This window comes from Camelus ferus, chromosome 20, assembly GCF_009834535.1.
Source record: "Camelus ferus isolate YT-003-E chromosome 20, BCGSAC_Cfer_1.0, whole genome shotgun sequence".
NCBI classification, from domain to species: domain Eukaryota; kingdom Metazoa; phylum Chordata; class Mammalia; order Artiodactyla; family Camelidae; genus Camelus; species Camelus ferus.
The window spans coordinates 37,553,373-37,577,485 of NC_045715.1; the positions used below are offsets into that span (position 1 = coordinate 37,553,373).

Below are 24,113 nucleotides of genomic sequence, written 5' to 3' on the forward strand. Positions count from 1 at the left end.
GGAATCCCATGTATAGAGTTAATATGTAATGCTAAGTAATCTCTCTTTTGTAAGGTATGTGACTACTTGACTCTTTTCACAATAAATTAACCAAACTGATTAATTTTTCTAATCAGCTTGGGCGTCAACATGCTAGAAAACTGTTCCCGGGTGATTTTAATGTGCAGTTGGGGGACTAGGGGGTTGAAGCAGTGACTCTCAAAGTATGGCCTCAGGCCAGCATCTGGAAACTTCTAGAACATTGTTCAAAAGGCTGTAATATTTTCTGAGAAACTTGAAGTAGTTCACTTATTCGGAAACAAAGTGTCCCCCTTGCAAAAACAGAAAAACCATCCAATGAACATAACCTAAACGATGGCTTCCTTTTTAGGATCCCAATTTTCAGAGGTGAAAATAGTAAAGCAAATTTTAGCTTAAACCATTCGTTAACGTCCAACGTGAGATGAGAGCAAATTCTTATTAAGCGTTTACCATGAGCCAGGCGCTGTTGGTAGAACTTTCTGTAAGTTAACTTTAGTCCTTATGACAATCCCACTGAGGTAGGCACCATTACCCCAATTTTACTAATGAGGAAACAGAAGCAAAGAAAGGTTATGCGACTCGTCCAAGTTCAAACAACTAGGTGACAGAATCAGGATTCAAGGCCTGGCAGTCTGGCTGAAGAGTGTGTGCCCTTAACCATGAGACAGAGGAAGCTGGCGAACCCAACCTCCATGGACAATTCTCTTTGCCTGAGACCGGCTCACCTGCCAGAAATAAACATCTCAGCTTTGTTCCTCCCAAGAATGATAATGAATCAAGGTAAAGAATTACTACCTCAGGCTGAGAAACACAATCCAAAGATAACAAATACAAAGGGACTTGTATCCATTTCCTGTGATGGGTTTAATTCATGAGACTTTCCATATTGGCCTTAAGGGTAAAACCATCAACTTTGGAGCAACTGGGGCCCTCCAAATAAGGGAAGCTAAATGAATGCCATCTCAGCCTTTCTCCATGAGCCACGTTATGGAAATCAAATGCAATTACGCTCACCTCTTTATGGCTGTCTCTGCTCCCGGCCTTTGTGTCTCTTAATGGAGAATCATAAGATCATTGTGGGGCATTGTAAGAACGATCACACCTAATGGGCCACTCTGCTGCGACACAGTGACAGCCTGTCACTACCCTGCGACATCACAGACTCTCAGCTCTTGAGTTACATTATCCAGAATGTATAACTTGACTACTGAGCGTTTGAATTTGCTTCCAAGCACCTTCATTTTTCCCATCAAGAGATGTGCCTCTGGTCTTTCCTTTTCCTGCCCAGGGCTGCTTCTCACTTCTACCGGAGTGAGCCAAAAAGAAAACCCTCCTTACATTAAACGATAATTACATTTCATTTAACAACATGACATTCTAATTATATTCAATTTAATAGCATTAAATTGTCATCTCCAAAGGATCCTAATGAAGACCGGATTTCTCACATGGAGGCGTTACTAAGATGTTTATGCGCTGGAATCTGCGCATAATCTGCTCAGAAGATTGGTAACAGGAAGAGTACAACCTCTTACATTTAAAGATGGGAGATGGGTCCTAAATCTCAGATCACTAGCAGTCCCTGGAATGGAAGGAGAATCCAGACTAATTTCAAAGTCCAGAATTACTTGGCACCCTTTTTGGAAGTAATCCCCATAAATTTTTTTTATGAGAACTATTTGATCCTAAGAGGACCATCCAGCTCAGTTCCACTCAAACACCATGAAAAGAACTGCTTCTTCTGTATGTGGTTTCGAAGCATTTTGAAATGATGACAGTGAAGGAGGAAAAGGACACTTAAATTTCCTCACCTACCCCTTCTGCCAGTTTGGGCCTGTCCTTGCTCTGTGCCCTCATTTTGTTCTCTCTTACACTGTCTTAAACAAACCTTGATGGAACTGGATACGGTTTCATTTTTTTCTCACTCTCAGGAACCTACAAAACATCAGATAGTGCTTCTTAAACTGGTTCTCCTGGAGCCCAGAGCATGCCACTCTTACCATCTGAATTTTCTCTTATGAGGAATGATATTCTGGAGAGCCAAATTTTAAGGCTATTTAAAAGTGAAGGGTAATAGAGCATAAATTCCACCAGATGGTGAAAACCATTACCATAGACACTGAGTAGATAAAGAACTAGGCTGTTGATTTGAAGATAATCTACTAAAAAAAATTTTTTTCTAGAATGTTCTATATAAAATATGCTATGAAAGTATGAAGATAATTCGATGGTGTCCATATGTTCACATTCTAGGAAGAAGGAGAATCTGTACATTCTAAGGAAGAAGTTAGTACGTAAATACATGTCAATAAAGAATGTGACCATGTTAGCAACAGATTTTTCATTCCAAGGTGTTTGGGGATTGGGTTTCGGTTTTGTTTTTTAGTTTGTGTATTTGTGTGTGAACATCTTGAGCTAACAAATATTTAATTTACTATGCTAGATACTTTTAGAAGCATTGTTTCCTTTCACTCGGACAACAGGAGAGTTACAGAGTACGCATTGTACTACAAGAGTCCCCATTTTACAGATGAGGAAAGTAAGGCTCCGGGAGTTAGGCGCCTGTCTCAGAGCATGGAAAGGCGGAACCCGCAGCTGGGGCCTCAGATCAAGGCACTTCATTCTAACCAGCACCTATATTTCCTCCAGATCTCTAAACACAACTTCAGTACCTGTCCCATAAATCTATGTACCTCTTCACAGACTGGCACTGAAATTTGTGATGCTCAGAAGCTTGGAAGGTAAGCATTCTCTGCACAGAAAGTCTTGGCACAGTCAGCACGGTGTTCACCCCGGCACACATGGGCTGGGACTGGAGTCATGCCTCATCTAGCTTTTTATTCCAATTGCAGATTTTCTAATCCATGTAAGCTTATTTGCAAAGTCATTCTATTTCTGTACTAACGACTTAGGAACAGCTGGAATTTTTTTAGCCAAAATTCTTAAATCTCAGATCTTTATTAAAAGGAAAAAAAAAAAAAAAGAGTCACTCAGATAATCCAGAGACCTGCAATGCTGAATTCCCTTTTACTCTGGAGAATTGGCATGAATCTCTTCAACTTCCAATTGCTAAAACAAACAAACAAACAAAAACTTCATCTGAGTCCTGTAATGTGCACTGAGGACAGGTATCAGGGGCCAAACATGCATGTTATTACAACCAGAAGACGTATGAACATTTCTTCTTTGGCTTCCTTTCAACTCACTGAAAAAAAAAAAAAAACAAAAGAAAAGAAAATATTCTCTACTATGTAAAAATTGCTCAAGATGATGGCTAAGTCTCAGTCCTTTACAGGATCCTCCAAAGTCTTTTTTTTATATGGGTAAAATCCTACTGATAAATACCTAAGATGTTCTGAAAAGTGATCTCTTTCCTCCTCCCTCTGGAGGGGGATTTCGAAGATGTTTGCCCTTTCCTCCACAGGGATCCAGCCCAGTCATTTTCAGACGTGAGCAACCCCTAGCATCACCTGGAGAGCCCATTAAAACACAGGCGACGGGGCTCCCACCCCCAGAGTTTCTGATTCAGGAGATCTAGGGAGGAGCCGGATCCTAGACTTTGCATTTCTAAAAGTTCCGTGGTGACTCACCAAGGAGAGACCAGAGACCCACCCCACCCGCACCTAGACCCTCTGCTCTAACTCACTGGCTCCCAAACCACTCCACGTGGCATCACCTGGGAAGTTTTTAAACTGTGGGTGCCCTAAACCCCACTCCCCGAGATCCTGATTTAATTGGTCTGCACCAGATTTTTTAAGCTTCGCGAAGTGCGCTTCCTGGGCCGCAGCCTCCAAGGACCCCGCGTGCAGCCCGCACGGCCCCCGGCCCCGCGCGCTCGGCGGCACGCCCCGGGGGGCCCCACGTGTGGACGCCGCAGCCCCTTGCAGAAGTCCGAGGCCGAGGAGGAGGAGCCCAGTGGAGTCAATCGCCGCGCACTCTTCATTCCCGGAGGCCAAACCCTCCGAGCAGAAATCAGCGCCCGGGGAGACTCCGGAGATTACATTACCTACCGCCCGGTCACTTTGCAAGACAAATCCTGAGCCCCAGCCTCCGGCCTGAGCGCGGGCTTTACCTCACGGTTCATCCACCGCCTCCGCGCGCGCGCGCGGGGGAAGTAACTGCACCCTCGGGGCTGCAAAATGCAAACTGCGTTTGCGGGAGGGCCAGCCTGAAGTCCCCTATTTGTCATTCTTGGGGGGACAGAGGAGGAAGAGGAGATGCCACCGTACCTGGCGCGCGTCCCGGGTCAGGGGTGCCCTCGCAGCCGCTGCGCGCTCCGCGGGGGGCCGGGTGTCCCAGGAGTGACCGGCCGCAGCCCCTGGACCGAACCTGGGCTGGAAGCGAGGCGGCCGCCCTCCAGGAGCCCGGAGCCCGTCTGCCCGCAGCGGCCGGTGCAGAGCGCGCGGGACGCTCCCGGCCCCTGGAGGCGGAGCCCGAGATAAGGTTCGCGCCCCCACCCGCCCCCTTTCCGGGGGCCGCGGCCAGAGGGTGGGTTTTGGAACTGGATCCCCAGTGCGAGCTGCGAGGGAACCCGGGTAGAAACACGCTCGGATCACGTCCAGCTGGGACTGGGGAGAGGCGGGATGAGGCACTCCGGGGAGCTGAAGGGAGAAAGGCCACGCGGAGGTGGCCGGGGCGAGCGCGGAGGGAGGCAGGACCCGCGAGCCGCACCTGCGCAGATCCAAGGAGGCCCCCTCCCCGACCTCTGGGCGCCGAGGTCAGCCACCCGGTCCGCCCCGCCGCGGACGGTGGACTTGCCTTGGACCTAAGGTTGTAGCAGCCTGAGGGGAGTTCAAGTTCAAATAGGTGGGCAGGCAGTTCCCTTCGAGAACTGAGGAGTTACAGGGAAGTCTCCTGGAAGTCTCCTGACTGACTTCAGACCATAAAGGGATGCTCTGCCCCTTTCAGTCCATTCCACACGGAGCATCCAGAAAGCTCTTGAATTTTCATGTGCTTAGACCCCAGCGTGCTCTGGCTCTGGCTGGCCCTTACCTGTCACTCTCCCCACTTTTCACCAAGTTTCTCCTCCCACCCCCCACCCTGCCCCTAATAGGGCTTTTTGGCTCTCCTCATCCACACCGGTGGGTTCTAATATAGTTATTTCTTATGCTTCCAAAGCGCTGTACCAGACCTCACAGGTGCCTCCGTCTCTTCATGCAGGTCCCAAGTGTCACCTCCAGAGAGCCCTTCCTGCACGTTCCCTCCAGATGGAACCCCCGCCACCACTCCCATCCCCTGACCCCACTCCGTTTTCAACAGATCACTTAACAAGACCTGAAACTTGACTCTCTGCTAGCTGTTCTTGCGTCTCGCGTCCATCTCAAGGGAAATTCCATGAGGACACAGGCTTGGTCTTCCTTCTAGCTTTATCCTCAGTATATGGAATGTAGCAGGCGCTCAGTAAGTAGGGGCTGAGTGAGTGCGTGAACTGATTTCTCCCCAGGGGGAGAGCCTTCACAAAGAAATGCCTTCTGTCCATAACTGAAGCCTACTGATTTCAGGTCAGATGCAAACCTCTTGGGATACTCACCATTTCCCTCATCTCCCCATTCACTTGTTCACGTTAGAGTACGTTGTTATGCAAGTGTGTTTTTCAATGAAAATGTAATAAGCTGATTTTCTAATATGAAGACATGGAGAACAATAATATTTCCTAGTAATAGTCCTACTAACGAAGAGGATACATCCCAATCTCTCTGTAACAAATGGCCTCTTCCCTACTTTGCAGAGGAAACTGAAGCCTGCCAAGACCAGCTCTGGCCCCAATTGTTTCTGCTTCCCATTCATTAAAATGGACAAAGGGTACCTCCACTTCCGCTCTGTGTACCACCTCCTTCTGTCTCCTTAGGAACCACCTTATTGATGATTCCATCTCGTCTTGTATCTTTAACCTCTTCCTCTTAAAGAGCTTATTTGAACACACTCCAGGCTCTTCCATCCCAACTGGTTACACGCTTGTGCTCTTACCACTCCCTGAAATGCTCCAGTCAAGTTTGCTAATGATCTCTTATGAAGTCACCCCTGGGTTATCTCCAGGGAATTTGTTCCAGGACCCCAGCAGATACCAAAATCCACGGATGCTCAAGTCCCTTATGTAGAATGACGTAGTATGTGCATATAACACACTCATATCCTCCCATATACTTTGAATCATCTATACATTACCTGTAATACCTAATAGGCAAATGCTAAGCAAATAGTTGTAAATGCAATGTAAATGCTATATAGATTTGCCAGCACACAGCCAATTCAAGTTTTGCTTTTTGAAACTTTCTGGAATTTTTTTTTCAAATATTTTATGTCCATGGTTAGCTGAATCCAAAGATGCAGAACCCATGGATGCAGAAGGTTAAATGTATCAATGGACCAGGGGTACTTTACCAGATTCTGATTCAGGATGCTGATCCTGATTCAGGATGCTGGTCCTGATTGAGAATGTTGGTCCTGATTGAGGATGTTGGTCCTGATTGAGGATGCTGATCCTGATTCAGGATGCTGGTCCTGATTGAGAATGTTGGTCCTGATTGAGGATGTTGGTCCTGATTGAGGATGTTGGTCCTGATTGAGGATGCTGATCCTGATTCAGGATGCTGGTCCTGATTGAGAATGTTGGTCCTGATTGAGGATGTTGGTCCTGATTGAGGATGTTGGTCCTGATTGAGGATGCTGATCCTGATTCAGGATGCTGGTCCTGATTCAGGATGCCGGTACTGATTCAGGATGCCGGTACTGATTCAGGATGCTGGTGACGGGGCCTCGGGAGGAGTTTGCAGACACTCTCCTTTAGGTTATCCTAGTACATACGGTTTGTTAAGAACTGTTGCAAAGACTACATATCAGTTCTTTTTTTCTTAATCTCTCATCAGTTCTTTACCTAGTTAGCTCCTACCCCATCCCTGACATACGTTCTTCCCCTGCCCTTATTGGCTCTGTGCCTACCTACTCCTCTCTGCTGCAGGTCCTCCTCTTCTGCTCACCTCCAGGTGCCCATCCCTCAGCCTTCTCTTCTCCCAGCGAACTCTCCTTGAACCATGTTATCCTTTTGCATGGCTTCACTCTTAACCTGGAAGACATTTTAGGTTCTCAGAGCATGGCCCTCTGACCCCATAAAAATGTTAAAAGGCCTTCATCCAGTCCCATGTCTACCTCTCTAACCCAGGTCTCTTTCTCCAACTTTTGGCCAGTATCCCAACTGCCCACTGGACATCTTCACTTATGTCAATGACAGGCCGTGGGAATAAAATGTGGTCAAACCTGTGTTTATTATCTTTCTGTCCTTCCAAAACAGCCTGTTCCCCTTTCTTTCTCAAAGGCACCACCATATGTCCAATTGCTCAAGATCAGATTTTGCCAAAGTCCTCTCTAAAGTAAATCTGACCCTCTCCCGATTAAAAAGCTGACATGGTTCCTACTGCTCTTAAAATCAGGTCTGAACCCCTGAATGGTCTCCAAGACTCTTACCTCTCCACCCTCCAGACTTGCCACTTCCTCCCCATCTCCCCACCCCCTTATCCTCTGAACACCAGCCACACTGAACTTCTGCTGCCTCAAATCCTCCAAGCCCAGATTTCTAACCTACAAAAGCTGTGATCTAACTCCTATGTGTTGTTTTACACTTCTGAGTTTGTGGTAACTTGTTACAGAATGAGCGAAAACTAAGTACAAATTGGACAACCTAAAAGAAATGGACAAGTTTCTATAAACATATAGTCTTCCAAAGCTGAATCAAGAAGAAATAGATAATTTGTATAAACTGATCACTAGAAGTGAAACAGAATCTGTAATTTAAATTAAAAAAAAAAAAAACAAAAAACCTCTCTGCAAACAAAAGCCCAGGACCAGATGGCTTCAATGGGGAATTCTACCAAATATACAAAGAAGAATTTATACCAACCCTTCTTAAACTCTTCCAAAAGATTGAAAAGGAGGGATCACTCCCAAAGTCATTCTATGAAGCCATCATCATCCTGATATCAAAACCTGACAAAAACACTACGAATAAAGAAAATTACAGGCCAATGTCTTTAATAAATATAGATGCAAAAATTTTCAACAAGATATTAGCAAACCAAATCCAACCATACAGAAAAAAAGATCATACACCACAATCAAGTTAGATTCATCCCAGGGTCACAAGGATGGTTCAACATACACAAACCAATCAACGTGCTCCACCACAGCAGCAAGACAAAGGACAAAAACTACATGATGATCTCAATAGATGCCGAAAAAGCATCTGATACAATTCAATATCCACTCCTGATTTAAAAAAAAAAAACTCACCAAAGTGGGTATAGAGGGACATATCTCAACATAACAAAAGCTATTTATGACAAGCCCACAGCCAACATAGCACTCAACCGTGAAAAGCTAAAAGACTTCCTGATAAAATCTGGAACAAGAAAAGGATGCCCACTCTCACCACTTCCATTCAACATGGTATTGGAAGTCCTAGTCACAGCAATCAGATAAGAAAAAGAAATCAAAGATATCCAAACTGGAAGAGAAGAGATAAAATTGTCACTATATGCAGTTGTCTGTATATGATACTATATACAGAAAACCCTACAATTTCTGCACAAAAACTGTGAGGAATGATAAACAAATTCAGCAAAGTAGCAGAATATCAGATGAACATGAAGAAATCTGTTGCATTTCTTTACACTAACAATGAAATATCAAAAAAGGAAAGTAAAAAAAAAAATTCCTTTTTAAATTGCATCAAAAAAAATAGAAATAAATCTAATCAAGGAGGTGAAAGACTTATATGCTGAGAACTATAAAACATTGATAAAAGATTATTTATCAATTCAAAGAAGATTATTCAAAGAAATGGAAAGATATCCCATGCTCTTGGATTGGAAGAATTAATATTGTTAAAATAACCATACTATCCAAAGCAATCTACAGATTTAAAGTGATCACTATGAAATCACTTAACGACATTTTTCACAGAACAAAAACAAATTTATATGGAACCATAAAAGACTCAGAATTGCCAAAGCAATCCCAAGGAAAAAGAACGAAGCTGGAGGCATAACCCTCGCAGAGTTCAGACAATACTACAGACTACAGTCATCAAAACTGTGGTATTGGCACAAAAGCAGACATATGGACCAATGGAACAGAACAAAGAGCCCAGAAATAAACCCACACACCTACGCTCAATTAATCTTCCACAAAGGAGGCAAGAATACCCAATAGAGAAAAGACAGTCTCTTTGGCAAACGGCATTGGGAAGACTGGACAGCTGCATGTAAATCAATGAAGTTCGAACACTCCCTCACATCGTACACAAAAATAAACTCAAGATGGCTTAAAGACTTAAACATAAGACAAGACACCATAAATCTCCTAGAAGAAAATATAGACAAAACATTCTCTGACATAAATCATAGCAGTGTTTTCCTAGGTCAGTGTACCAAGGCAATAGAAATAAAAGCAAAAATAAACAAATGGATCTAATTAAACGTACAAGCTTTTGCACAGCAAAGGAAACCATAAGCAAAACGAAAAGACAACCTAAGGACTGGGGGAAAATATTTGCAAACAGTATGACCAACAAGGGCTTAATTTCCAAAATATACAAATAGCTTATACAACTCAGTAACAACAACAACAAAAAAAACAATCAAAAAATGGGTAGAAGACTTAAATAGACATTTCTCCAATGAAGACATACAGGTGGCCAAGAGGCATGTGAAAAAATGTTCAGTATCAGTAATTATCAAAGAAATTCAAGTCAAAACTATAAGGAGGTGTCGCCTCACACCAGTCAGAATGGCCATCAGTAAAATGTCCACAAAGAGTAAATGCTGGAGAGGGTGTGGAGAAAAGGGAACCTTCCTACCCTGTTGGAGGGAATGTAAATTGGTGCGGCCACTATGGAAAACAGTATGGAGGTTCCTTAAAAAACTGAAAATAGGCTAACCCTATGATCCAAAAGATCATTCAAAAGATGTTTCATTCTGGTTATCCCAGTGAAGAGGGAAGTCAAGATGTGACTGTCCTCTGTGCTGGAGTCATTTACACATGGGCATCTTCCAAAGTAGAAGGAAGACACATTCTTTGTTGGTTAATTAATGATTGAAATGTTGTATCTGAAGTGAAAACATATTCATTACTAGTTTTCTGTTCAGTTACATTTAAAAATTGGAAATAGAATCCTATCTACAAGAATTCTTTAAGTCCCTGAATTCTTTTGTATTTTGTTTTGGTTGGGGAGGTATTTAGGTTTATTCATTGATTTATTCTTAGAGGAGGTGCTGGGGATTGAACCCAGGACCTTATGCATGCTAAGCATGCGCTCTTCCACTTGAGCTACACCCTCCCCCCAAAAAGTCCCTGAATTCTTAATTGGTGTGGTTCGTAACACACTGGTATAGGTAATGAAGAGTTCACTTTCCATTAACTTTGAAGTTAATATATCAATATACAACAAAATAATTGTTTCAAGTTCCAATGAATGTGTGTGTGAGAGAGAGAGAAATATTTGAAGATATTGAAGTTATTTAATATATTTTTCTAAATTCTAACAATCCCAGTTCCTTAATATTTCTTAAAGGTCATATTTTCATTCCCCCGATCATATTCTGGCACTCTTCTGAGATTTCTTCCAGTGCTGCATACATCCCTGAGTAATAATTCATACAGGAAATTATCAGTGATGACTTGGAGAAGACATCCCACAGTATTCGGCTTGCTTTAAAAAAAATCCTATGCTACGTGGCTTCACAGTTCATGCCAATCATCCCTAGATGGGTTTTTTTCTGTCATAATAAGTCATTTATTATCCAACTTGCATTTTTTTCCCCAGGTAAATGACTCAGCACTCAGTCTCCTCAATTTTAATTCTGTTTTAATTCAAAAGCTTTTTTATAAAGGTCACTTTGATCATATTTAAGAGATATTTCATCGTATGTCATATGAAAAACTAGGCTGATGGATGAAATGATGTCTGTGGTCCCTTTTCCAGATCTAAAGTGTTTGAACCTCTGTTTTCTCTGTGGCAACAGTCAGGTCATAGTTACAATCACATTATAACCTGCATTTTTCTTACTTCCCATGTTCTGTAAATCGTAGCTTATTTTTTCAATATGTTTTATTGAGGTTTACACAGCTGACAATGTGTCCATTTCTGGTAATGCTAGCATAATGCCTCAGTAATTGTAGCTTATTTTAATGAACTGTCTTCTAGATTCATCACTTTCTTTTTCAGTTCTGGGTATAAAATCTTTCTTTCCTAACCTTCCAGACTGATCATTGCCCTTAAAAGGGAGAGTGTCTGTGTATTTAGTGTTTGTATAATTTTGTCTCCGTCTAGCTGCACAGAGCCCTGCGAAGCTAAATGTACGTGCCTTTTTTATTAGATACTATCTCTAGAACTTGCCATCATAAATTAGACCACCTGCCTGCATGACGTCCTGTTGGAAGGAGCAGGGAGACAAATCTCCCCCTCACCCTCTGCCAAGGTTTCTCCCTGACTAAAAGCATCCTTGGGAAGCCTCCTGGGGCAGCAAAGGGTGGGGGTGAAGCCTTGGCTGGCTGCATGCGGTTTTCAAAGATGCCAAGTTACTCAAAGGGAGCGGTCCCTCTGCTGGGGCAGAGTCAGCCGTCTGCCAGAATCCATGTGCGGGCGAGACGTGGCATCGGCCTCAGCCCTTCCGAAAGCTCAGAGTGGATAACGCCTTCAGGGCGGAATTGGGGGAAATGGCAACGCACCTGCTAAAAACAAGGTTTAAAAAAGGTCCAGCTCCGTCTCTCACCTCAGCTGGTGCCTGGGATGGGGGGGGGGGGGTGCCCAGGGGGATCTCCACCCTCTCCCTCCAAACCTGAACTGTGACGATTCCTGGAGATCTGCTTGGCTCAGCCCAAGGGAAGACCCTCACCCAGGGCTCTCGTCTAGTGATGGATGAACCTGTGCAAGGACGGATGTAGGGCGATACTTCCACAGTCTCCCCATGATGTTTCTCTGATTTTTTTTCCTAAAGGAAAAGTTAAGGAGCTCTAGAGTATTTTTAGTAGAGACTAACCCATTAAATCGTTGCTGAATAAAGGAATGAGGTCTTCTAGGCGACCACCAGACCAAGTCCAGGCTAAAGTGATTACAGGCAACTCAATGGTCTCATAACACTTTTCAGTCCCAGTCACTCTCTCCCTGCTCTTCTTTACAAATCTGGGAATTTAATCCGAGGATGATCTTATAGGGCTTCAGATCCATGTCTCTATTCCTGGTGGATACAGGGATGTGCACAGAGGTGGGAAGTACTCATTTCATGAAGAACAGTGTGTTTTCCCTCCAAATTCTCCTAGAATGCATCTTAATCCCTGCACTTTCTTTCTGGATGAAAATCTGTTTTGTGTCCAAAAAAATTTCTTACTTAAAAGCATAGATCTCCCCTACGAATAGAAAAAAATGAAGAGTTTTTAATTAGTGTCCAATTCGATCTTTGAAAACCTGTCAAGGAAACAGAAACAGGACGAAGGCACAACTTCTGTGCGGTGTCGAAAGTACAGCTTGACCAGGAGGAAACTCCAAACGGTATCCACTGTGCATAGGTTAGTTTCATATTAAGGACGGGTAAAATCTAGACTTAAGGTTTTGAAGCCTAAATATCTATTCTCGCACAACCAAATAACAGTAAAATGAGGGTGACTAAGACCTTTGCATGGGCACAGATACATCCCTCTCAGCCCCACGTGGGAGTGGAACTGACAACGCCTCCCTGTTCAGAGGGTAAGAATAGTTATCAGTCCAAGGAGAAATGAGCATGGGCAGGTGCAGGTGGAATCTGTAATGCTGAGTCTAAAATCAATCGTGCAAAATCCAAGTATATTCATGCAGTCAGGAAAAGGAGACCTAACCTCAGGTTTACAACTCTGATGAAGCATTAATTTCCCCTTATATCGAGAGCTATTTCTCCATTAAACACTCCTGTTTACAATGACTGAGGATGCAGCTTGCATGAGGTCTCACGGCAGGACGCGTTATAAGCAGTCAGCGCTGCATTGAAAGGAGGGCTAAAAATTACAAAGCATGAGAAACTTACATCCCAGCAAATCCTCACTACTAGCCAAGCTGGACTTGATTAACACTCTGTTTCATTATTAAACTTAAGGGGAGGAGAGTAAAACTCAGTGGCAGAGCGCATGCTTGAGGTCCTGGGTTCAATCCCCAGTACCACCACTAAAAAAATAATAAATAAATAAACCTAATTACCCTCCCACCAAAAAAAAAAATTGTTTAAGTCAGGGTAGTAAAGAGGAAAATCTTTACAACTCTTGTGTATTTCTGTTGGGAGTAAAATTTCATTCGAGCTTTCTGGAAAGATTTGGTATTACGCATTAGGAACCTTAAAATATTCATACCTATGGACATAGTAATTCTGTTTTTAGGAAAATACCCGATAGAATAATTTGAAAAGCAGGCAAAGATTTATCTGCCAATGTGTCAGTTAAAACATAATTTATAATGGGCAAAAGAATAGGAAACAAACAAAAGCCCCCAGACTGTGAAATGGTTCAACTCGAGGTCAGCAAACATTTGTTATAAAGACCCAAAGAGTAAATATTGTAGGCCTTGCAGACGAGGCTGTCTCTATCTGCCCTGTCCTTATTGTAGAAAAGTGACATAGAAGTACTAAAGAAGTGGGCATGGCCGGGTCTCAACAAAACTTTACTAATGGACCCTGAATGGTGAATTCATATAATTTTCAAATATCATGATATAGTGTTCTTTTGACTCTTTTCAGCAGTTTAAAAATGTAAAAACCATTCTTAGCTCAGGTATGGGACAAAAAAAGAGGGGGCATGCCAGATTTGCTGACCCCTCAATTAAGTTACAGTATCATCATTAAAATGTTACGTTCATTATTTAGTATCAGTCAAAACTACATAGTTGAGAAACAGAGAGAGTCAGAGGTGAAGAGACAGGAGGGGAGGGAAGACAATGATAAAAATGCTAAAAGATTTATGGGAGTTTTCTTCTAGATCAAGAGACTGTGGATGATAAGGATGATTTTTCTTTTATTCTTTATTTTTTATATTTTTGGACTTTTCTACAAGAAGTGTATGTGATTTTATGATTAAAATGATATTTTAAGGACAACTTTTTTTTGGCTAAAAACGTTCATTTTTCCCCCCTCATTCTTTAGACATTACTCAGAGACTTCGGACGTTTGGAAATTCTTGACAAAGCCCACACTGTCTTTTAGGAATAACTTTTAAGCAACACCATTTTTTAAGCAGAAGCTGACAGTTCATTTACTTTTAGGGGCATGTACTTTTTAAGTACTTAGATGTTAGCCCCTAAATCAGTCTGTCTCCCTTACTTTTTTTTAATTGAAGTATAGTCAGTTACAGTGTGTCAGTTTCTGGTGCACAGCATCATATCCCAGTCATACATGTACATACATATATTCATTTTCATATTCTTTTTCTTTAAAGGTTATTATAAGATATTAAATATAGTTCCCTGTGCTATTCAGAAGAATTTTTTTAATCTAGTTTTATAAATAGTGGTTATCATTTGCAAATCTCAAAATCCCAAATTTATCCCTTCCCACTCCCTTTCCCCCAGTAACCATAAGATTGTTTACTATGTCTGTGAGTCTGTTTCTGTTTTCTAGATGAGTTTCAGTGGCCTCTTTTCTTTTTCTTTTTTTTTTGGTTCCACGTATGAGTGATATCATACGGTATTTTTCTTTCTCTTTCTGGCTTACTTCTTAGAGTGACAACCTCCAAGTTAATCCATGTTGCTGCATATGGCATTATTTTATTCTTTTTATGGCTGAGTACTATTCCATTGTATAAATATACCATAGCTTCTTTATCTAGTCATCTGTCGATGGACATTTAGGTTGCCTCCATGTCTTGGCTATTGTATATAGTTCTCCTTTGAACATTGGGGTGCATGTATCTTTCTGAATTTGAGTTCCCTCCAGATCATTTCTCTCCCAGCCAGGCACACCCTCCAACCTCTCGCCAAGAGCACGCAGCCCTCCCTCCCCCAACTGCACTGTAACACGTCCAAACATCTCCCCTCGCCTGCATCCAGCTCGGCATCTCAGATGCACCCTTCCAGCCTCAGAAGCTGGCCATTCAAAGCCCCTCCCCTCCCCTCCAGCTCACTTGTTACTACTGACTTCCTATCAGTTCACAAGCAGCCGGTCGCTTGCTGTATCAGTGCTGTGGTATACACACCAGACAATGTCTCACTCTGTAGGACCTTCAGAAATATCTTCATATTTATTTTCAAAGGAGGTTTGGAATCTTCATATCTTAACTCAGTTGAATAATTAGCTGACAGGCAAATTTCAGGCATCCAAGCTGGTATTTCCCAAGCCTATTTTACAAACACTTGTCCTATGAGATATTGCCAGGGAGTAAAATATCTGTGTTTAGATCATTTTGAGAGATGCTGTAGACAATATTCCATTTTAGAGACTCACAATTTGTATATGCTAATATGAATTTATATATATATATATATACACACACATATATTTAGGGTTTCGCAAAGTCCAAAAGTAAAGATACCCATTTAACGTTGTTCAATTCATTGTATCCTAAACTTATTTTCAGCCTCCCTTCCCCCACTCCCTGCCCTCTGCCCTTTGTTTTGTTTTCTTTCTTTTTTTTTTATAAGCTTTACTTATTTATTTTTAATGGAGGTACTGGAGATTGAACCCAGGACCTTGAGCATGCAAAGCACGCACTCTACCACTGAGCTATCCCCTCCCCTCTGCCCTTTGCTTTGCTAGGAGCACATAAACACCCAATATGTCTAGGACAAGCTGTGGTCCCCAAGAATACTCTTGGGGGTACCCTGCCCCCCCAATAGAAAAGCTGATTGGGGAAGGGGGGTGGGATAATATGCTCTAGGGTCCCTCAAGTCACTCTGTATGGGACTGTGATGGTCTCAGACTCTGACTCAGCCCCATCCTGGCCCGAGGACCACTGCACCCTCCTTCAGCTGTGTGCCATCTGCATTCCTACTCAGACCACTGAGTGTAGTCAGCACCCTCTTTCTCCACTTGCTGCTTTTCCTCCCATCAATCTCTGACTCCACACCACCCGTGCTGTCACTCTGATACATTCCCATTACTGAGGGTTTAAATTCAAACTTAAATTTAAAGTACCATGGCTTCCCTTGGCCACTGCCAAACATTAGCGTATGTTCTCAGTATTTATGAGCCATACCCAGCTGATATTTTTTAAGAAAATTACATTCCATCTGCAAAAACATATGTATCCAACTGTGGTGAGATTAGATGTCCCCACGTTTATTTTTCTAAGAATTGAGCACATCCAATGGACAGTTTTCTCTGAATGCATCTCATTGTTTCTTTTTTGGCAGTATCTTGCAAATATCCAATCACCAGGGACAATTACACAGGAACTTTTAAGTCAATTAATAACTTCTTAGAAAAACATGTACTCTTCCCAAAAGCAGATTTCTACAAAGGACACAGGAGAGAATATTGCTGCTGCTTTGCATGGCTTTTGCAAAACCAATTATTTCAGAAGACAAATATGTGCCAGTGATAACTTGTGCTTAAAGAAATGCATGGTCAGTTCAGCATTTGTTGGTTTCCAAGTCACAAAATGAAATCCCGGATTCGTTCTGGGCATTTTCAGATAAGCCTCTGTATCAAGGAGCAAAAGCATGACATACTTTCTCACATGAACAATTGGATTCTAACCCAGAGTGTAGGCGTGACCCACATCACCCCGCCACACACACACAGTGTGTTTCAAATTCAGCAGTGAAAAAAGAATCTTGTAATAACCTATAATGAAAAAGAATATGAAAAAGAATATATGTGTATGTACAACTGAATCACTTTGCTGTACACCAGAAACTAACACAACATTGTCAATCAACTACACTTCAATTAAAAGCCAAAACCAAAAAAAAAGAAAAAACAGCAAAAAAGAGAGCTCAAACCAATAAGAAGTCTGGTTTAATAGGAGAATATTATTCAGGAATCTAGACTTAAGCTAACTTATTTTTCATCCTCCCTCTAGAAGCAACTTTAAACTTGACAGAGTGGGCCTTCTGTAACCATGGACTTAACTCAAGAAAGTCTTAGGTGGAAATAATGAAAGTTTAGGTGTCGTTATATTATTACAGATACTGTGGACTCTCCAGGGAGGATTTTTAAGAAAGAAGAAGCAGAAGATAATTTTCTTCCCAAAGAAGCCCCTTTTTAGAGCACAGTTTTGCTTTAAACAATGAAAGAAAGTTGTCACTGTCTATCTGAAGTCTTCTGGCTTTTGAAATTTCCTTGTCTTATGTTACGGAAAATAAAGAGGTAACTATAACTCCACCACAAATCCAAAGATCGTTCAATGGTCTTTGAAGCTGCACATCTCGGACCTCACCTCCTACCTGCTCACTCTGCCCAGGCCACGATGTCACTCACTTGCACAAACCCGAGAGTAAGTGCCTCCTTCCATCTTGTACCAAGGGCACCTCTCTTGCCTCATCTCAGGCACAGCCTTGATCCAGAAGCTGATGTGGTGACCAGGGAGATTCATCACTGTATCAGTCAGGATAAGCTGGGTTACGCGGCACTAACAAACCAAGCCCAAAATTCTGGAGGGCTTCACTCCACAAAGGATGCTCTCCTGCTCATACCCCGTCCCTCTGGAACACAAGCTCTCTGATTCCCCGTAGCAGAGGACGAGTGTGGACTTTGCCCTGCCCCCACCCAGAGGGGACACAGGTCATCACCCCCTCACAGTTCATTATCCAGAACCACAAAAGGACAGCGGGGAACTTGGGGGACGGAGGACCAAGGGAGATGAACCTCTCTGTCCTGCTAAATGCATGTATATAAGTAACCACAACTGAATACAACAGACACAAATTTTCATTATGATTGCATCCAATTCCTCAAACCTAGGCTCTTTCTTATCCCCGGGCTCTCAAACATAATGCTCCTTTCTGCCTGGTATGTATCCCACCCCCTCAACCCTCAGGCCTTGGCTTAGACAGCATTTCTTCCGAGGACCCTTAAATAACCCTTCTGCCCTCACCCTAGACCCTCCTCCCCTCAACCTAGACCCTCCTCTTTTCCCACAATAATAGTATATGATATAATATAATACAATAAGAGTGTATTATATAATAATATATTATATATTATGTTAATATATCAATATTTTGATATCAATATTAAATTAATATCAATAAATTGGTATGATATAATAATATAATATATATTATAGTATGTTGATAATATATATATTGATCATATCAATATGTTAATATAAATGTTGGCTTAATATTAATATTAATGTGTTGATATGATATATTTATATACCAATATATTAATTAATATATTGGTATATTATATAATGGTAATAAATAATAATTTATCATCTACTTGATGCCAGGTACTTCTCACTCAAAATCCTTACAATCAGCCAACACGAGGAAGTGGCATCCTCGCCCAAGCGTGCCTAGAAAACAGCCAAATCGCACGCGCCAGTCCTGTACTTGGAGGACAGTCCCAGGGAAGAGGGAGGGCAAGGACGGGGCAGTGGGGTGGGGAAGAAGGGGGCCATACACGAGGGTCTCAGGTGCAGAGCTGGCTGCGGCTTTGCGACAAGCTGGGTGCTCTCAGGCACGCAGGAGACACTCAGAGAGGCAGAAGAACACTGTCTCTGAAAAGTCCATCCCATCTCCAGAAGCAGCCTCTCTGCAGGAGCCCAGTTTCTCCATCGTGGCCGCAGCCCGGCTCCCTGCCCAAGAGGAGACGTCGCGCCATCACAGGGACGGCTCCAGCTGGAAAGCAAGGCAAAGACGTGGGTCTGGGGCGGTTCAGGTAGCTGTGACTCACTTCCCGTTTTCGGATGGACTCACGGATGCACAGAAATATAAAGCTCTGGACAAGATGACACAGCCAGAGAGTAACATAACAGTATGCAAACCAGGAGCGCGGGCCTCGAAGCACGCAGTCTTCAGCCACGACACCCCCACAAGCATGCAGACTCCCCAAAAGCAAGAACCCTTCATCCCCAGCACCCATCACAATGAACAGTCTGGCACCACAGACATTCAACGAACATTTAGTGAGTACAGGAATGAGATTTAAGTTTAAATTTCAAGGAAGCCTGAGGAAATCGATGAGAAGGAGAAACTACATTTTATTGGGGCGCTCTGGAAGGTTCCAGAAGGGACACCCGAGCCAAATATTCAGAGGGTTTTGAGAAAACCTGACCGAATGGCATGAAGAATGCAATGTTACTGCGATGGAGGACAGAGGGCAGTAGTGGGAAATAAGGCTTAAAAAGGACTTTGGAATAAAATTGTGGAAGCTTTGCCACCTTCAAGGTGGACAAGATGCCTAAGTCAGACAGACGTTCAGAACTGTGTGTATTTCAAAAGAAAGCCCCATGTGTGGCGATGTCTGCAGCCATGGAAACCGAGCGTGCCCCAGGAGATCGCCACACCGTGGTTCCACTAAGCCGTGTCTTACTCCGTCTACCAGGAACCCGCCATCGTTTGCTCTGTTCTAGGCAAATGTCCATTTTCCTTGTTGTTCCCCAAGTTTCTGCGGCTTAAGATGAAGCTGTGTTCTTGCTTTCCATCAGGAGAAATGGAAAACAGCTGCTTAACCATTCTCTGTATAATAAGCTTTACACAATTCAGGCAGTTATTTTAACATGTTCCTGACATTTGATCATTAACCTAGCACACAGCATGAGTGATACTCTAAGAAATCTGAGAACAAATGATAACGTTGGCTTTATAAAGAGAATCACATGCACGCACGCACGCATACACACAAAGATTTTTAATAATCTATAAAGGATGAAATTGTTTCCTTTATGGGAAACAATTCCCATAAAGGGAATTATTCCTCCACTTCTAATGTTTTCCTTGTGATACATAAAGTATTGTCTTTATGATAAATAAATTCTCTCTGGAACTGATTATCACACACGTGGGAAGCAAACCACAGAAATAAATTTTTACTCAGGAGCATGAACATCCCAAAAAGATCCACAAGTCTCATACTGCTTCCATTTGTATTTGCATTTCCATTTGGTTAACGTCCTCTTGCATCCATAGGAGCAACACCTGTAGAATAACCACAAGTCATCCGTCCACCACTCACTCCTGACCCCGCTCCTTCGCGCAGACTTCAGCATCTTGACCACCTTGGAAGTTACCTCCTGGTATTCCTTCCACCCTTCTGACTGCTTCTTCATCTCCTTGGAATGCTATTCCTGTCCACCAACCATTAAGTATCAGAACTCCTTAAACATCAACTCTGGACACTCTCTTTCCACTCAATACTGTCTCCCTAGAAGATTTTGTTCCGAAGACCCATAAAGGTACATCTTCTCCAAGATCCCTGAAGTCCATGTAACTAGCTGCCTGCCTAATATTTCCATCCAACTGCCTGTAGTAGCACGTGGAGCTCCATGTATCAGAACTGAATTTGTGATAATGAACTCCCAACTCTGGTGTTCTCCATCTCTCATCCCTGGCCCCTCTACTCGCTCAACCTCATCCACCAGAATAATCTACTTACCATGATCATTACTGTGTTCTGAATACTTCTAATCTATCCACGTCTATCCTACGCGGCCACCATTAAATTCGTCCAAGATACTGAAACAGGATGTTGAGAAGGACTTTCTTGCTGCCCAGAGGTCATCAGTGACTCTTGATGAAGGGGTTCCCTCTACACACGGGGGGAGGGAAGGTACTCCTCACAATCCAGGGAGGGAGAGACTATAAAAGATGCAGAGATGGGAGATGCCGCCATGAAGAGGAGGCTGGATGTCAGCTTACACAGAGGCCTTGTGGATTTCCCACTGGGCTTATCTGAGCATGAGGAGAAGACAGTTGGAGTAAGACACGGCTCAGACAGGGCCGGCAGTGAAACAGTCTACAAGCTGCTTGGAGGAATAAAGAGCTTGTCGTTTGCCACGGGGCAAGTGGACGTCACACAATGTTTGATGGGGACCCCAAGCACAAGACGCTCTGGAGCGGCCTACGCTGGGCAGATGCTAAGTGAGGAGTTGGAAGAGGTCATAGAAGGCACGCAAGTTCTTCACGAGGAGCCAGAATGTGGTTGCCTTTCACATGTCGGTCACCAGAGGCTGGTCAGTGTCAGCCCAAGAAGAAGGAGCGGGGGGGAGGGTGTAGCTCAGGGGCAGAGCACGCACACCGCATGCGCGAGGTCCTGGGTTCAAGCCCCAGCACCTCCATTAAAAATGAATAAAGGAATAAATAAATAAGTCTAATTACCTCCCCCAACCGAAAAAAAAAAAAAGGTGCAAGAAGAAGAATGAACCGGCGACTCAAGAGCTTCAGCGGAAGGACGCCGTCCCCTCCCAACCCATCCCCTACCCCACCTACAGAAGGGTCTGGTCCGAGGACAGGCAACGAGGCTCCCCACCCACTGCAAGGTGGGTCTAAGGTCTAGTTCAGAAACACTTGTTATATAAATGAGTGCAGGGGTATCACAAGTCCAAACCCCCTTCCTTAAAGAAGACAGATAACGCCATCTTTACGCCGTGGGCAGGAGGCCTATTTCCACCTGAAGCATTTAATTCTGTCTCTTTATGGACTTCTGGCAGGTGCACAGGGTTCTTTTGAATTTTTTCACTCGACTTGCTGATGACCACATTTTAAGAAACAGTCCCCTCCTAGACGGTCGGAGGACATGAAGTAAAATGACTGATGCTGCCTGGAGTCTTAAGCTGCAAAGCCTTTGAAGGAAGAAAATTAAAGTCTGTCTGCCAATGAGAAGGAAAAGCAAGCAAATACCTACAACTAAAGTTTCATTAAAGACTGAACTTCACAAGAAAGGCTGAAAGAGTATTTCTTTAGGAGTCACAGAAGCTTTTCTCCCAGAGTTTTTCACAGGGCAGTTTTACCCTGGGTCACCGAGAGTCTTTACACGCCTGAGGTCTAACAAAGCAAGCAACACAATTCTGATTCATAGCTTCACTAATGCGGATAATACAAGACATGGTAAACGTCAGAATGGCCATCATCAAACAGTCCACAAATGATAAATGCTGGAGAGGGTGTGGAGAAAAGGGAACCCTCCTACACTGCTGGTGGGAATGCAGTTTGATGCAGCCACTGTGGAGAACAGTATGGGGATTCCTTAAAAAACTAAAAATAGACTTAACATATGATCCAGCAATCCCACTCTTGGGCATATATACCCAGAGGGAACCTTAATGCGAAAATATGCATGCACCCCAATGCTCATGGCAGCATTATTTACAATAGCCAAGACATGGAAACAACCTAAATGTCCACCAACAGATGAGTGGATAAAGAAGTTGTGGTATATTTATACAGTGGAATACTACTCAGCCATAAAAAATAATGCCATTTGCAGCAACATGGATGGACCTGAGATTGTCATTCTAAGTGAAGTCAGCCAGAAAGAGAAAGAAAAATACCATATGATATCACTCATATGTGGAGTCTAAAAAAAAGACACAAATGAGCTTATATACAAAACAGAAACAGACTCACAGACATGGAAAACAAACTCATGGTTACTAGAGGGGAAAGAAGTTGGGAAGGGATAAACTGGGAGTTTGAGATTTGCAAATACTAACTACTATATATAGACTAGATAAGCAACACATTTCTACTGTACAGCACAGGGAGCTATATTGAATCTCTTGTAGTAGCCTATAATGAAAAAGAATCTGAAAAGGAATATATGTCTGTATAAATATGACTGAAACTTTATGCTGTGCACCAGAAATCGACCCAACACTGTAAACTGACTATACTTTAATTTTTTAATTAAAAAAAAAGACATGGTGTATTAGTCAATGCTATCTTAGGTCATGGTTCTCCTTGCCGCCAAAAATCAAAGTGAAAGTAAAATCCCAAACTCCATAAGAGAGAAGTCAGCTTCCTAAGGGTCATAAGCATCTAACCTGAAATTAGAAAATGTCACCTTCTTAGAAAGTGCTGAACATTCTGGGTAAACCCCAACCCATGGACCAAATCTGAGCTGCTGCCTGTGTTTACAAATAAACCTTTATTGAACACAGCCCCCAAGATGGGGTTTACAGAGCATCTACAGACGCTTTCCCATGAAAAGAGCACAGGTGAGCAGTGATAACTGACAGACACTGTGTGGCCTGTGAAGTTTGAAATATTTAGTACCTGGTGTTTTACAGAAAATGTTACTGACTTCTGCTCCAGCGGCAAAGCAAAATCTCGTTGTGCCAGAGCGGCTGCTCTCCTTTGAAAGAAAATATACTTGAACCTTTTCTGTAGGGCTCATTTAGATACACACATACATACATGCACATATACATACACACAGAGATGATACACAGTACATACATAGATCCACGGATGACAGATACACAATGCATACAAGGTGGTAGACACATGCACACATACCTACTGCATATGTGCACACAATACATGTATCTGTACACATACGTGTATACATGCATATACACATGCGTACATAGGTCATACTTGCATATACACATAGACAGATGATTTACATATGGATGGATGGATGGATATATATATAGATATAGATATAGATATAGATATAGATATACAGGATGGATGGATGGATGGATAGATACACAGCATGGATGGATGGATGGATATGTAGGTAGGTGGATGAATGGATAGGTAGGTAGGTAGATGGATGGATGGATGGATGGACAGATGGATGAATGGATAAGTAGGTAGGTGGATGAATGGATGGTGGATAGGTAGGTAGGTAGATGGATGGGTGAATGGATAGATGATGGATAGATAGACAGATAGATATACAGGATGGATGGATGGATGGATGGATGGATGGATGGTTGGGTGGATGGATGGATGATAGATACATAGACAGATACATAGACAGACAGACAGACATCTATACTGGATGGATGGATGGATGGATGGAAGGATGGATAGATTGATGGATGGATGGATACAAACAGATATAGGGAATTTCTATCCACATGTAACATTTTCATTTACAGTATCTAACAGAAATGAATAAAAGACAGTGCTTTATTAAACTCATTTTAAGTATCATCCTTAAAGAATGTATTTGACGGAGGTTACCTAC

At 42.7% G+C, this 24,113-nt stretch overlaps 1 protein-coding gene across 3 annotated transcripts in view; it reads right to left on the reverse strand.

Moving 5' to 3' along the window:
• Nucleotides 1-24,113, reverse strand: part of COL21A1 (collagen type XXI alpha 1 chain) — a 218,319-nt gene that overhangs the window by 159,216 nt on the left and 34,990 nt on the right. For 2 of the 3 annotated variants that reach the window (XM_032463319.1, XM_032463321.1), the window contains exon 1: nt 4,251-4,411. The exons of the other annotated variant lie outside the window; for it this stretch is intronic. The gene's annotated coding sequence lies outside the window, so the exon portion shown is untranslated. Of the gene's footprint in view, nt 1-4,250; nt 4,412-24,113 lie in introns of those variants that run through there. 3 annotated transcript variants of the gene reach the window in all.